The sequence below is a fragment of the Sus scrofa genome, chromosome 6, assembly GCF_054392235.1.
Source record: "Sus scrofa isolate SSC_HxYL_T2T_F1_AM1 chromosome 6, Sscrofa_HxYL_maternal_Yorkshire_Landrace_v2.0, whole genome shotgun sequence".
Taxonomy (NCBI): Eukaryota; Metazoa; Chordata; class Mammalia; order Artiodactyla; family Suidae; genus Sus; species Sus scrofa.
In genome coordinates, this window is record NC_139388.1 from 162425342 (window position 1) to 162439609 (window position 14268).

Genomic DNA, 14268 nt, shown 5'->3' on the forward strand with positions numbered 1-14268 from the left:
CCACCTCCGCCAAAAGGGACCCAGCGGTAGCACCTGGCCCACCGTGCCCGGTTCCCAGTCGGTGCCCACAAAGGCGTGCGTGAAGGGGTCACAGGTGCCTGCGGGTGGGTCCTGGAAATCCACCAGAAAGGGCAACCCCTGATGTCAAGCAGGACTTTCCCTTGGATTATCTTTGCCACTGCTTTAAGTCCACAGATAAGAGGTTTGGTTCTAGGGATTTCAAAAGAAGGGAGGAGTGTGGAGAAAACCTGAGAAGACGCAGTAATGCCTCTAATGAATTGACATCAGCCGTCAAGACAAATGCAAATACCTATTTGGACTACTTAAGTTCTACTTACATGTGATTTGGGTGTAAAGAGAGCAGTAGGCAGAGAAACAACCAGGAAGGCAGATGATAAATTAATCCAGTCATTGAATCCTCCAGCAAAGGTAATGGGGAATGATGGCGTTGTAATCCCTCTGATACGGACTCCACATCCGTGGGAGCTGCAGAGTAAGGGAGAGTCGCATCTTGGGACGAGGGACTATGACTGGCCCACAGGAAGGTTTGGTGTGGTGTGCGTGATCTTTCCACGCAGGGCTTGCCAGAGAAGAGGGCTCCACCCCCAGCTGCTGTATTTTAGCAACATCTGTCGCTCTGCGAAGAGCTGGGTAGCTGGTGATGCTTGAACTAGGAAAGCATGATTCCGTCCTGCCTTCTCTCGGTGAGATCCGAGGCTCTCTGAGAAAAGGGTGGACCCAGGCTCAGGGGTCTGGCTGGGATGTGGTGGGTGGGATGCCGTTGCCCACGTCAAGGTAGGTCCTGGTCCGGGCCACCGGCTGCCCTGCGCGCTGGCATCTGAGGGGCCAACTTCCCGCCGACACGGCGGACCTGCAATAGGGGATCCCCCAGTTCCCTTTCGGCTCTCCTCTCTGAAGCTCCTTTATTCTTGGAACCCCTTTTCTGCCCTCAAAGCAGAAAGCCAGAGAACTTGAGTCCAGCTCCCCTCGAGGCCCCAGGGGGAGCCACCTGCTCCGGGTGGACGGCGCCCGCTCCTGGCAGAGCCGGGGCCCGCGTTCATCCCAGGGCTCTTCCTTTGTCTTCGCGTTTGGGGCTCAGCTAGCGGGGAAGTTTGGCAACACGTCAGGCCGTAGATCTTGAAAACCGCCCTCCAGAAACGACCTCGTTCAGCAGATTTACCGATGTAGCGGGCCCGCCTGTTCTCAAGGGCCGCCGTCCTAAATCACAGCAGGTCCACTGGACTTGGACGCCTCAACGCCAAACTTTTCAAAAAATTTCAGGCAGGATATATCACTGCCCCATTAACTCCCTGCCATTAATCTGCTTCTCCTAAAAACCTGGAGTTTTCCCAAAAGGACTGGAATGTGGTGAAAAACGGACCCATTTGGTAAATTCAGTAAATCAGGCAGCTTTTCTCCTCTCCTGGCTCCCTGGCGGGCCTGCCTCCATCATGTTGGTGCTGGGGTGTCCGCAGCATCTTGGGGCTTCCGGGGAGCATCCCAGGGATGGACAGCACCCGTAAGGGGGTTGCTGCGCTTTAGCCCCCCACCCCTCACCTGTGGGGTGAGGTGTTCCCTAGGTGAGGATTGGGGCTGCCATCAGAGCAGTTACAGAAATGGCTGTGGGCCCCTTGGGAGCACGGAGGCCGAGCCCGCTCCCATCTTGCCTCGGGGATGGGGCCAGGCCGAGGACTATCTAGAAGGGGCGGACCCCCTCCCTGATTGCTGAAGAGGGTCTTTGTTGTGATGGGGCTTCTCCGCGGCCCTCGGACTAGTGCAAGTCCATCCACGCTTTTGGTTCCTAGAACCAGAGACTGCCTCTCGGAGGAAGAGGACATCCATAAGCTGGGACCTACAGGCCTGGGTTTGCACTCCAGCTGTCGTGGTCCCTAACCTCAGGAATTCTGGGGCAACTGAGAAAGAAAAGCTGTGACTTGGAAGAGAGAGAGCCTCGGCCGAGCCAAAGGAAGGCAAGAAGGAACAGCGCGGTCTCCAAGAAGCAAGCCCCCCGTCTCCCCCTCCTCCATTCTGCGTCTGTAAAATGGGTGTGGAGCACATTCCGCGAGCAGGCTTGAGGGCAAAATGAGTTAGTTCTTGCACAGGGTTCAGGATGATTCGTGGCGCCATGCCGGCTTTCTGTAAACGACACTCGTAAATCTGATTGGGGGCCCAGAGTGTACCTGCTGTGCCCCGCTTGCTCATGCTGCTGAGATAGGCCCCTGCCAGCCCGCAGGGCAAGTCCTCTTTTTCGCTTGGTCCCCACCACCCTCTCCCCTCGTCTTTGCAGCCTCACTGCACAGGTGGAAGAAGCAGAGTTGGGAAGTCTCTGCTAGGGCCGGGCCTCCGCCCCTGCTCCTTCCAGGGTCCGGTCTCTTCACCTGGAGAGCAGGTGAGAATTCTGTGAATTCAACGTATGTCTCAGCTGTCACTGGAATCCAAGACGGAGCGTTTTCCCCCAGCACCCACCCCCTCCACAGGCCTTCTCCCTGCCCTCTGCTCGCCTGGAGGCAGATCGCGTGGCTGGGAGGCAGGGAGCCGTCCTCTCCGGCCTGTTGGGACAAGGTCTGGAAAGCAGGCTGGGACAGGAGGCTGGAGCACCACCTTCTCCAGGGAGGAGGGGGAGCCTCCTTCCTGCAGGACACCTTGGCATCCCACCCTGCTGGAGGAACTGGTTTCCAGGGCCTGACTTCCAGCCCCACCTGCTGGAGGGGTCCCAGGGGTGGGGCCATGGGGCTGGTCTGTGTTTCCTGGAGTAGTTTGGTTTTTTCTCCCCATTTGTCAAAAGTACCTGTTATCCGGGCATCTCCCGGCCTTTTACGAAGCTAATTAGGCCCTAGAGGCAGAGTTTTTTGGGGCCTAGGTTTTTTCCTCTTTCCCCTAAAGAGTAGTTTTAGGTGCTTAATTGACTTGCTCAAGGGCTGACTGTTGGTTCCAGGGGCTGGGACGGGGGAGGGGGAAGGACCTTGGACCTCTCCCCTCTGGCGGCCACCTCCCCCCTTCTCTTGAATGTCCTAATAATTCAAATATCCTTGCTATCTCTTTGTCCCGGAGGCCTGGAGTCTCCTCCTGAGTTCCTTGAAATTCATAAGCTAGGGTTCAGTGAACAGACCCTGTAGAGTGTAAGCCATTATTTATCAGTATTGTCTCAGGAGGCAGGGATCTTGTCTGTTTTTATTCCCAGTGCTCCAGTAAGATAGCTGGTGCAGTTTGGGAGGAAACCAGTGATTGTATGAGGTGCCTTCCCTACAGCCGGTGCTGTGTTTCAAAGCCACCTGGCTCCTTGACCTGGTGGCCTCAGTGGGTTGTTGGATTTACCCTAATGTGGCTGAATGGACTAGGGAGCTGAGGTCAGGGGTGTGGGCAGCTGACTCATTCCTTGGAGCCCATAGCTCCGTCCTGCTGTCCATCCTGGAGGAAGGTCCTTGTTGTCTGCATCTCTTTTATGGACACTCTGTGTTCCTGCTCGACTTGGTCTTTTGGTATTTGGTGGGTGCCGTCTTACCTTTGTGTGCCAGATGCATAATTAGGTGGTGGTGGAAAGAACAAGCTACAGAGTGGGCCCTCGAAGAAGCTTGCCTCCTGGCCCCGTGGGCAGTGGCTCAGTGCGGGCTCAGATCAAGGAAGGCTGGCCACTGTCCACCCTGGTGACTGCTGGCCACAGCTGCTCATGCATGTACGCCTCAACCCACTGATGCATTCGACTTGGCTGGTAGGGTGGCCGTGGGACCCTCAAGATGTCAGTTCCACAAGATTCTTTAGTCCTTGTCAGCATGGTTGACCACCTCCTTCCTGCCAAAACTGTGCACTACTCTCTCTTGCCGGGTCCACCTGTCCTGGCAACCAGAGACAGCAAGTAGAGCAGAGGCTTGGGACCAGACCAGAACCTTCTTGTGCAGTGATCTTAAAAATTGCCCCTTGGGAGTTCCCGTTGCGGCTCAGGGGGTTAAGTATCTGACGAGTATCCACGAGGATGCAGGTTCCATCCCTGGCCTCGCTCAGGGAGTTGAAGATCCGGTGTCGCGGTGAGCTGTGGTGTAGGTCTCAGATGTGACTCAGATCCCATGTTGCTGTGGCTGTGGCATAGGCCGGCAGCTGCAGCTCCGATTTGACCCCTAGCCTGAGAACTTTCATATGCCATAGGTGCGCGTGCCACCTCCCCTCTGCCCCCAGAAAAAAACCCTGCCCCTGGGAAGGCTGGAATGAGGGTCACACCTGTAGCTCTTTCCGCTCTCCCTTTCCCACCTGCAGCTATGGATGTTCAGGAGACTTGCTCCGTTTTCAGCCCCAGAGCTTTGGAAGGGGCGCAAGAGAGCAGTTGGGATTCCATTTTTTCCAGCCCCTTTCCCAGCCAGATGTCTGGTTTTGTCCAAGCAGTCAAGCAGTGCGTCAAACATTGCGGCTTTCCTCTCTTCCTTGCTTACCTGACCACCTCACTTTATAGCCCAAAGGGCTCAGATCCCCCTCTGCCCAGTCCTCTGCTGTGAGGGTCATTCTCTCTATTTGTCCCTTGCTGGGCTTGAGCTCCCTCTAAGTCACTTGGCCCTGCATGATTAGAGCAGCACACAGCAGACACTCAAGGAGTGAAGGAGTCTGGCCCGTGTTCTCGGAGGGCTCGCTGTGTGCATGTCCTGGTGCTGAGGTGGCACATCCTTCATTTGATTTGCACGACAGCTCCCAAGACTCAGCATCGATCCCCCCATTATTCACGGAGGAAGAGGTTGGGGCTCAGGCAGGGGAAGTTCCTCGCAGGCCCCTCGCCTGAGGGCTGCCCTGCAGCCTCTGGAATACTTGGGTGATGCGGTGAGAGCTTTCAGGATGGAAGCCAGGCATCCAGCCACTTGACATCAGGCCAGGGACTGTCCTTGTCAAGCCCTCAGTGTCCTCCTCTGGAAACGGAGGGCACTGGGATGAGTAGAGGGTGGTGCCAGAGTTCTCTCTGAAGTGCCCATCTAGCCCTGCTGCACTCATGCCTGCATATCTCAGGGAGCCTCTCTCCTCTGCTTCAGGATGAAGCCCACATGCCCCTCATCCCTGGGCATGGACAGAGGGGCTCCTCGGAGATCCCGGGACATGCCGCATCCCCCCAGCACCATGCAGTCCTGCCGCCCAGGATGCCCGCTGCTGCTCTCAATTGCTGGGAGGGCAAGTTTCTCTTGCCAGCTGGGCTCTAGGTTCTTTTTCTTTTTTCTTTTTTTTTTTTTTTTTGTCTGTTTATTGATTGATTGATTGATTGCATTTTAGGGCCACACCCACAGCACATGGAGGTTCCCAAGCTAGGAGTCAAATTGGAGGTGTAGCTGCTGGCCTACACCACAGCCACAGCAACGCGGAATCCAAGCTGCATCTGCGACCCACACCACAGCTCAGGGCAATGCCAGATCCTTACCCCACTGAGTGAGGCCAGGGATCGAACCCGCGTCCTCATGGGTACTAGTTGGGTTCATTAACTGCTGAGCCACGATGGGAACTCCTCTAGATTCTTTTCCCAGCAATTCTTTCCTGCCTCCTCAAGGTAGAATAAACTGTTCCTGGCTTTTTGGGTTTTGTTTTGTACTTCGTTCATTCATCCATCCATTCATTCCACAGACTCTTTGGTTGACCGCCTCCCGTATGCCAGGATGGTGCTACTTGCTAGAGTTACCGGGACAGCTTACCTCTGTGGGTTAAAGATATCTGTTTGTCTCCCCCACCCGGTTTCCTTGAAATCAGGGCCTGTCCGTGTGTCTCTGCCCCAGGTTCCTCGCCCCTGGATGATGCTCAGAGTCCTGACTGCCCAGCAGCTTGGGTATTAACTCTAAAACCTGTTAGGTGTTGTCTTTGGCTTCTTTGAAGCCAGGCCTCTGCCCTCCTTGGTCTTTTTTCTTTTAGGCATTGCTAGCATTTGTCATCTCAGAAGTTGGCTTTTCTTCGACATAACTTTAAATTTGGTGCTTTCCCCCTCTGGGAGTCACTCGTATTTGTGTTGAATCTAACCCGCCCCCTCCCCGGGACCTGAAGCCCCTGGAGGCCGGGGGCACATCTGTTTCGCCTTGAACTCCTCTGCCCTCTCACTGCCTGGTGTGTAGCAGGTACCTGGTGCATGAGTGGATGGCAGGAGACAGGGGTTGTCGCCCTCCGGAGGCGTCTGTGAGCCAAGGGAGCCCCGATTCTTCTTTTAGAACCTGAGAAATTGGGGGGTCTGTCCAGATGTGAGTTTTGAAACCAGGCTCCCCAGTGCTGGTCTTTGTGGTTGGTTCATTCCTTGGGCCTCCCAGGCCACCTGCCTCCTTCAAAGAGAAGGGCCAGCAAAAGAACAGTAAACCCACCGGAAAGACCATGTCTTCGCTGCTGCTGCTGCTGCTGTTGCTTCCTCCAGGACTCTGTTTTACAACCTAATAAACTGATGCAGAACCTGCTTTGGGCCATTTTTCCTGGAGGTGGTCATTGTCCCTTTGAACAGCTGGCGCCTGCCTGGAGGGTTGATCATTAACAAACTCGGGCATGGTCTGCGTGGTAAAGGCACTGACGCAGAGTGGGCTTGCACCGGGAGGGGCGGTATCGAGGACCTTTCCGAGTTGAGCTCAGGGTGGGTTCCAAGCGAGGACCAGGTTCCACGGGAAGGAGCCCTGAGCGTCCCTCTTCCCGGGGAACTCTTATTAGAGGAAAATCCGGAGGGTTCCCCTCCCCTGGTTTTCGTACCCCACAAAAGCACTCTGACCCTCATGGTGGCTGGTGTAGACCTGGCTTGGAGCTACACAGGGGTTTCCAGTCCCATTTCCGGAGGAGCGTTTGACGATTTAAACAGTCACCATGTCGGGGGATGTGGGTCTTATTAACGCGGATCCAGTTCTGTGACCTGGGCTCCAGTTCAGCTCATCGCTTGGAATTTGTCTGAGATGGTAATCAGCTCATCGCTGAGCCTCTGGTGTCCCACCTGGGGGGTGGGGATAAGGATGCATCCCTGGTTCTGCTGCTTGTTGTAAGGATTGGAAAGAATGTATATAGAAGCACTCGGCACGTTTGCTGCTCATAGTGGTTGGTTCCCTGCCCTTCGCCCCTGAGCAGAGTCTGCCACAGGCAGCATGGCATTGAAAGCATAGAACCCCGAGGATTCAGGCACAGAATTGCAGCATTTTGCAAGCCTCAGGTAGCTCCCTGATGAAACGGGAGTACCCCCTTGTCAGGTGGCTGAGGGAAGACAATGAAATGGGAAGAGGAAGGTGCAGATAGCCTGGGATGGGACAGCTCACCTTCCCATCACCCCTTCGCTAAGGTTTGAGGATGTATGAACTGGTACAGGTCCGGATGGTGCAAGAACTACAAGAGTCTAGAAAATGTTTGCCGTGGGAGAGCAGAGGGGAAGGGGGGAAGAGTCAGTGGAGGATCTGGAGAGGCCACTGGGTGGTGACGCCACCTCCTTCATCAGAAGGAGACCTGCGTGGGGGCAGGGGAAGGCTTGGGGACGTGGTCCTTTCCCAGCATCCTGTTCCTTTAAGCCCAGGCTTCCAGCTTCTTCTCCAGGAGGTGAGACTCTGCAGAGAACTGCTTGGAAAGCTCCATCCTCCCCCTCCCCCCATCTCTGGGGGTGTGAAGATGAGCTGGTGTAACTATAGCTTGGTGTTTTGGTGTCTGTGAGAAAAGCAGAATTGGCTCAAGCTGCTTTCTCAGTTAAGGGGATTTAAGAGGGAAAAAAAAAAATTAATCCAACCCTGGTGATCAATCTGACACCTTCCCTTTGAGCCCCAGATGGCTGCTTGGGGTGGAAAGTTGGCCACTGCTGCTGTTGGGGAATGGAAGGGTGTATCTGTCTCCGTACTGCAAAGTATGGCTCTCTGTACGCACATGCACACTCTTTATAAAGCCTGCCTGCCTGGTTTGGGTTTTTGGAGGGTATTTCAGCATTCCCAGAAGGTTCCTGTTGGTTAAATGTCATTCTTGGAGGTGTCATGTTAACAGGGTTTGAAACCAGGTTTGTGTGCCGTGGTTCCTCTCCCCCCGCACCTGGCCTCCCCTTGCTAAAGCCCCGGGGCCTGGAGGTGAGGAGCGGGCTTGGAGGAGGAGGGAGATCCAGGGATCGCTCTCCTCCTGCTTCAAGCCGGTGCTCCTTGTCTTTGAAAGACAACTTTAGGAAAAGTGGGGGACGTGAAAGGAAGACATTCCCTTTAGCATTATTGTGTCACAGTTTCTAGACTTGGACACAGTGCTGTCGGTCAGCCCGTGTCTGTGGTCTGCTGCTTTTTCTTTGGCTAGCATGTTTCCAGCTCTTCCTAACCGTCCTCTAATAGCTGCCCAGGCTTTGTTGAACTCTTCCTCTGTGACTGGCTGTTCCTTCCCATTCTCCCTCCCAAGCGGCCACTGTCCGTAACACTGCAACGAACATCTTTGCGTTTCATTTTGGATGCTCTCCTTGGCATAAATTCCCAGAAGTGAAATCACGAAGTCAGAATGTGTGGACCGATCCTTTCAAGATCCTTGTGTCATTTTGCCAGGTTACGTTCAAAAGGATCGTCTTGACTCACGCTGATGCTAGAAGAGATAAACGGGTATTCCGACTGCATCTTCACTTACACCGAGGATTATAAAACACTTTTTTTTTTTTTTTTAAGGAAGCTCTCTGTTGGCAGTAGATGAAAAATGTTACAACCCTGACTTTCCTCTCTTGGTACCAACCACCAAGTCCAACGGCAGCGGGCGTCTTGTGGCGCCAAGGGGAGTGCGGTGCGTCCTCTCTGCTGTTCCCTGAGTGCCAGGGACTCAGAGCCTCGCAGGAGAGAGGAGAGACGGGCGGCCGTCGGGAACGACTTTGTAGGGCAGGTGCGATCCCGTGCTGCTGCGTGAGCTCCCTCTGCTCTCAGAGGTCAGAGGAAGAGCACGAGAGCCTTGGCCCTGGGGACTGGGCACAGCCGGTGCTTGCTGTGTACAAGAAGGCGCTGGTAGTGCCCTGGCTTGTCGTCGTTTTGTTCAGCAGTGTGTCTGGGGCCTCCCGGGCACCAGGCTCAGTGGGGATAGGGAGATGGCGAAGAGCCAGCAGCCTCTTCAGGCAGACAGAATCACACAGGGCGTTTCTATATGATGTGACAGATGGCTGGAGAGGGTGCCATGGATGATCAGGGCCGGAGTGACAAGCTCTGCCGCTCTTTTGTTCTTCGGATTTTCGAATCCCTTCTCCCGTTCCTGGTGTGGGGGGCTTCCCTTCCCGGCAAGGAAGGCAGGGCACACCAACAAGTATCCCCTCCTTGTCCAGAGCTTGTGCTCAGCTGGCTTTCAACCGCATGGAATCGCCACACCAGGAAGGGACATTGGACGCCGGCACCCCAGTCCCTGCTGGGTGGGGGACAGCCAGTGACCCTGTGCTTGCCACCTAACCAGGCGGCTCGCCCCCATACGCTTTTTTCTCTAGCACCCTTGGAGGTCCTTTTTAGGAAGGATCTAAAGAAAAATGTCGTAGAATATTTGTCCTCGGAAGCGGGGTTGGAGGCTTCAGGCCCAACTTCCCATCCATTTAACAATCTACTTAATTTTTTTTTTTTTTTTTTTTTTTTTTTTTTTTGAGGGCTATCTGTGCGTGCACACCTTCCAGGCCCTTGCTCGCGCTGGGACAGGTAGAAGGACGCATGTGCCCTTTTCCTGTGGGTCTGTGAAGTGGGGGAGTCTTTTATTCTCTTCTGCTTCGCCACTGAGCTTGTGCTGCATGGTCGGCCCTCACAGAGCTTTTTGGGGTGTATCACACACATTGGGCTGGTGTGGGTTGTCATTGTGTGGTCACCCTCCCCCACCCCTGGCAGAGCACCACGTGAGCCCGTCTCTCCTTGGAGACAGTCTGGGGTTACCTGTCGGAGGTGGGTACCTTTTGGGTGCCTGGGAAGAGCCTAAGGATAGGAAAGGCCACCTGGGTGCTGGCCCCAACTCGGCTACTTAACTAGTAGGCTGGCGAGGTCCCTCCCAGCCCCCATTTTGTTTCGCCCAGCTGCGCTGGTGTCTTCCAGGGCTGAAAAGTGACAATCTCAGGGTTCGCGTTTCCCAGCTGCCCCTGAGGTTCGGGCAAGCTGGTCTTGGGAAAGCTTAGCGATCTTGCCCCTCAGTGGCATCCACGTAGGACCTCTGCACAGAGGTGATGGGCAGCCTGCAGCCAGGGGACAGAGGGGGGCACTCCAGGCCTCCACACTTGCCTGTAGGGACCTCTGGGGACTTGCCTGTTGATGTCAGGAAACAGCCCAGGGCCGGCTTTGGGGTGGTCACCTTCCTCCCCCCTCCAGGTTCCTGGCTGGGGAGCAGGAGAGACGTGCACAAGCCCAGACGGTGCCCGTGTGTGGAGAAGGGCGGGTCTAGGACAGTGCTCCCAGCTGCCTTCCATTGTCCGATGCGACAGTGACCCGGAGCCCCTCCCCCAGGTCCTCCCTCGGAGAATAAACATATCACCAGGATTGATTACCCGATTGGTCCCCGGGCAGCTGGTTCTGGCCTGCATCTGGAGCCGATTTCTCCGCTGTCACACACCCATTGTCTTGGATTGTTCACTTCCACAAATCAGAGGTTGCCTTCGCCGCCCTAACCCTACCACGACCCCCAGATGCTTGTTTGTCGGTCGAATGAACACTTCCTGCTCGATGAGAAAGAAAAGGCCCGCAGCACACGTGGGCCGCCCTCAAGTCCCTCTGCTCTGATGCAGACAGGATGTTCCCATCCCAGCCCCTCCCCGGCCTCTCCCGCCCTGGGCCTGCCTCTCCCAAGTGGATGCACAGTGGAGGAGAGGTTTCCAGGAAGCTGGACCATCAGCCCCCCACACCAGAGGGGGAGCTTGGAGGGGAGGTGACCCCTGGGGCTTCAGCCGTGCGCTGTCCCCAGGTGGGACCGCAGGTGAGCCCCTGCACCCCCTGACATGGAGTTTGGTCTGGTGCGAACAACACGATGGGACTTAGAACCTGTGACAACATGACGGGACAGCCCTGAGGGCCCAGGGAGGGGGGTCGCTTGCCTTTGGGCCCGGGGGCGGGGCCCTGAAGGAGGAGCGGGGCACTGCCTTCTCCATCCTCTAGGAAATCCTGCCTGTTCTTCGAGGCTGATGGAGAGCCACACCCTCCTTGTGAAGAGAAGCCCCTTTGACCACTCACCGCAAACAATCTTCCTTTCCTTTGAGATCCTGTAACATTCAGAGCTGGTGCCATGCGCTGGAGCCCTTTTCCTGCGGGCTGTGGCTTTGCTGCACAAGAATGAGAAAGGCCGATGGGCCAGTGCGTGCTGGGCGAGGCGGCTGGGTCTAGGCTAAGACAGATGTGCAGGAGGACCCGGCCAGCTGTGGGGTGCACGGAGCGGGAGGCCCGGCCTCTGTAGCTGTCAGTCCACAGAGCCGTGGGCTTTGGGTAGCGTAACACAGGGGCCATTTCTGTGCGCTGTCTTCTTGGCTTTTCATGGTGATGGTAATTTTGGCTCGTTCTCCCTCTGCAGACCTCATAGAAATCGGATCCTCTGCTATGCACTGGGCAGTGGGGGTGGCAGCAGAAGGGTTTGGTGTAGTGGGGCTGCTTTCCTGAGCCTGCTGACTTGCAGCCCCCTCCCTGAGCAGTGAGGACAGTGGTGGTGGTGACACAGCCCTCGTGTCATACTCTTGTGGGCTGCGTGTCCAGCCCCTGTGCTTCTGGCGCGGGCCCTGTGGGGTAGACGCCATCTGGGGCTCTTGTTGGTAGGGTCCTTTATCGTTTTCCAAGCCCTTTGCCGCTGCTGTCCTTGGCGAGCCCCACAGCAGACCTGCGAATTAGGCTGGGTGCGTGTCCCCCGGGGTCTGGGGATCTAGTAGGGATCGGACCCGGCTTTGCCTTCCAGGTTCCCCACCACCCTTGCGCTGCTTTCTGGCTTTTGTTCAGAAGCAGAGCTCTCCCAGCGTGGCTTGGCTTTTCCCGTGGGTCTGTTCAGCCTAAGAGGACCTGGGTCCCTGCTCAGAGCTGTCGCTGGGTTTCTGCCTTGAGCCCTGGCTGCCCAGGGCCAGACTGTCCCTCTGCTGCCCCCTTCTGGGATGGCCCGTTCTCTCCCCAGGCCTGTCCCTACCTCTCTTTCCCATCAAAGACTCAGCAGATGTGGCCGGAGCAGGGAGCGAAGTCTGTTGGTGGTGGGCATCAGTGACACAGACCCTGGAGAGAGGAGGGCGGGGACCTGGCTCCTTCCAGCTGCCATCAGCCCGCAGTGCAGAGAGCATCGGACGTGCCCGACTGAGACCAGACTCACTCCCTCAGCTCCCCTTGTCCCGTAAAGTGGAGTTGTGCCCTTGCCCGGCGCACGTGTGGTAGGCATTTCAGTGGTCTGACATGCCAGCCAGTGAAAATACCATAAAACTGCGGAGTAGTGAAAATACCTATTCCTTAGGAGGAGGAGAGGCAGAGCCCAGCGCCCAGCCTTCCGACTCTCACCCTGGGATTCTGCCCACCCCAGCCCCACTTTTCCACTTAGCTCCTGTTCTCCCCTTGGTCGTCGGGGCTCGTGCTTTGCAGAGTGCATCAGGGAGCCACTTATCCCAATTAAAACAGCCAGGCTGGGGGGCGGGAGGAAATGGGCCAGGGTGTGTTGGGAATGTTTTCGCTAATGCAGGGAGTGCTTTTTAAACGGCAGGTAGAAAACTTTTTTTCTCTTTGTAGATCAATTAAAGACCCTTCTTAAAAATTAACCCCTGGAAGCTGTGTCGGTGGGCTCTGTTTTCCTATGTAGACCCAATCTGCAAACTAACTCCCCTCCAAAAAAAGAACCCCATCCTCTCAATGCCTTTAGAAATGTCTCTGAAAGGTGACCAAGTGTGTTTTAAAGGAGCTCCACCACCTCGATAAATGCCACCAGGTAGTGACGGAGCCTGCGGCTCCCCGAGGAGAGAGGAGAAAGCCTGGCTGAGCAGTGGAGAACCGTCGAGGGAGGGCGGGAGGCCGGCTGCACCTCCCCAAGGTCCACACAGCCTGCCCGCGGCAGCAGCAGGCATGAGGCGGGCATCTTGGAGCCGGGCAGATGGCCTTCACCTGCTCGGGACGCGCTCCCCGGCGCTGGGGCCCTCAGAGTTGCAGGGATAATAACAGACAGCTGCCAGCTCTGCCGAGGTCTGCGGGCATTCAAAGGCATGGAAGTGTGCGGGGAGAAGGAGCCGCCTGCCCCTGCTGCAGCTCGCCTTTTGTTTTGAGATTTGTGCCCCCCTCCCTCCCCGGCATCAACATCCGAGCAACAAGAGCGTTTTAATAGAGGACAGTTCTGTTTTGGAAACGACAAGAAAGCGCCTTGTCGAGTGTGACCTGGCCTCTCCTTTGTCCGGCCTCCCCCGCTTTGTGTGTGCCTGCAGTGGGCTTTGTTCCAAGGGCCAAAGGAGTTGGACGTGGATTTGGTGTGTTCCTGGGGTTTTCTTTCTTTCGCCTTTCTTGGCAGCGGCGAAAACTCGCGGTTATTTCGGAGCACAGGGCATGTGGGGAACGGGATTTTCAAGGGACCACTCCAGGGTCTTTGAGCTACCGTGCGGTGTCAGGAACAGTGAGTGGCAGCGGAGGCAGCTTGCTGACCGCCTGGCATTTTCTTAGCCTGTTGGGTACCTGTGTGAAGGGGCAAATAATTTCTCACAGTACAGTCAGCCTCGAATCCTAGTAGGAACGTTTCCCCGAATATCAGTGGAATGCCAGACTGACTGTCTTGAGAACCCACTGTTTTCCATCTCGCTCTGTGCAGAGAAAGGATGCTGGTGTTTCTTGGTTATCTGGTTAGCGCATCGTGGCTAAGGTCTGGGCAGGGTGGTGTGACAGCAGCAGCATCCCCTCTCTTTAGGCTGCTGGCAAAATGGTGTATTGTTTGGGGGCAGCTCAGTGTGATGCAGTCTCATAGAGATGTTCGAACCTTCCTCTGAACAGGGCTCAGGCCTCACTCCTTTAGGCCAAGACTGGAAAGCAGGTCTGCCAAACAAACATGGTGTTGATAAGATGAGGAAAATCTCCCTGGTGACCTTAAAATGCTCAAAATCAGCATCTTCTGTGCGCTTACAGGTGTGCCTTGTGCCTCGTGTGCTGCATCAAGAGTGCGGTATCACTCTGCTACGGTGGTCATCAGCCCAGCGTTTCATCCCCTACCCCTGATTATTTTAAATCAGTGAGATTTTTCTTGTACAAGCCACCAGCAGAGCTTGCCTTTTTCTTAGATATTCTTAATTTCCACAACTGACCTAGGAATGAACCCCTGTCCTCCTGCTCAGTGGCCTGTCCTAAACTACTCTTCTGTTTTTTAAATTATTCATGAGCAGCTCTGGTGAAGGGCTTGAGAGTTGCTTGTTTATGGAGG

At 55.7% G+C, this 14268-nt stretch overlaps 1 protein-coding gene and 1 long non-coding RNA gene across 5 annotated transcripts in view; both read left to right on the forward strand.

The window, feature by feature from the left end:
- The window catches only part of SSBP3 (single stranded DNA binding protein 3), a 169918-nt gene that overhangs the window by 79615 nt on the left and 76035 nt on the right, over positions 1-14268 (forward strand). The window lies entirely within an intron of this gene.
- LOC146402954 (uncharacterized) lies at positions 1693-6394 on the forward strand. The gene is made up of 2 exons (XR_014808264.1): positions 1693-4069; positions 5298-6394. It is a non-coding gene; the product is annotated as an uncharacterized LOC146402954 (long non-coding RNA).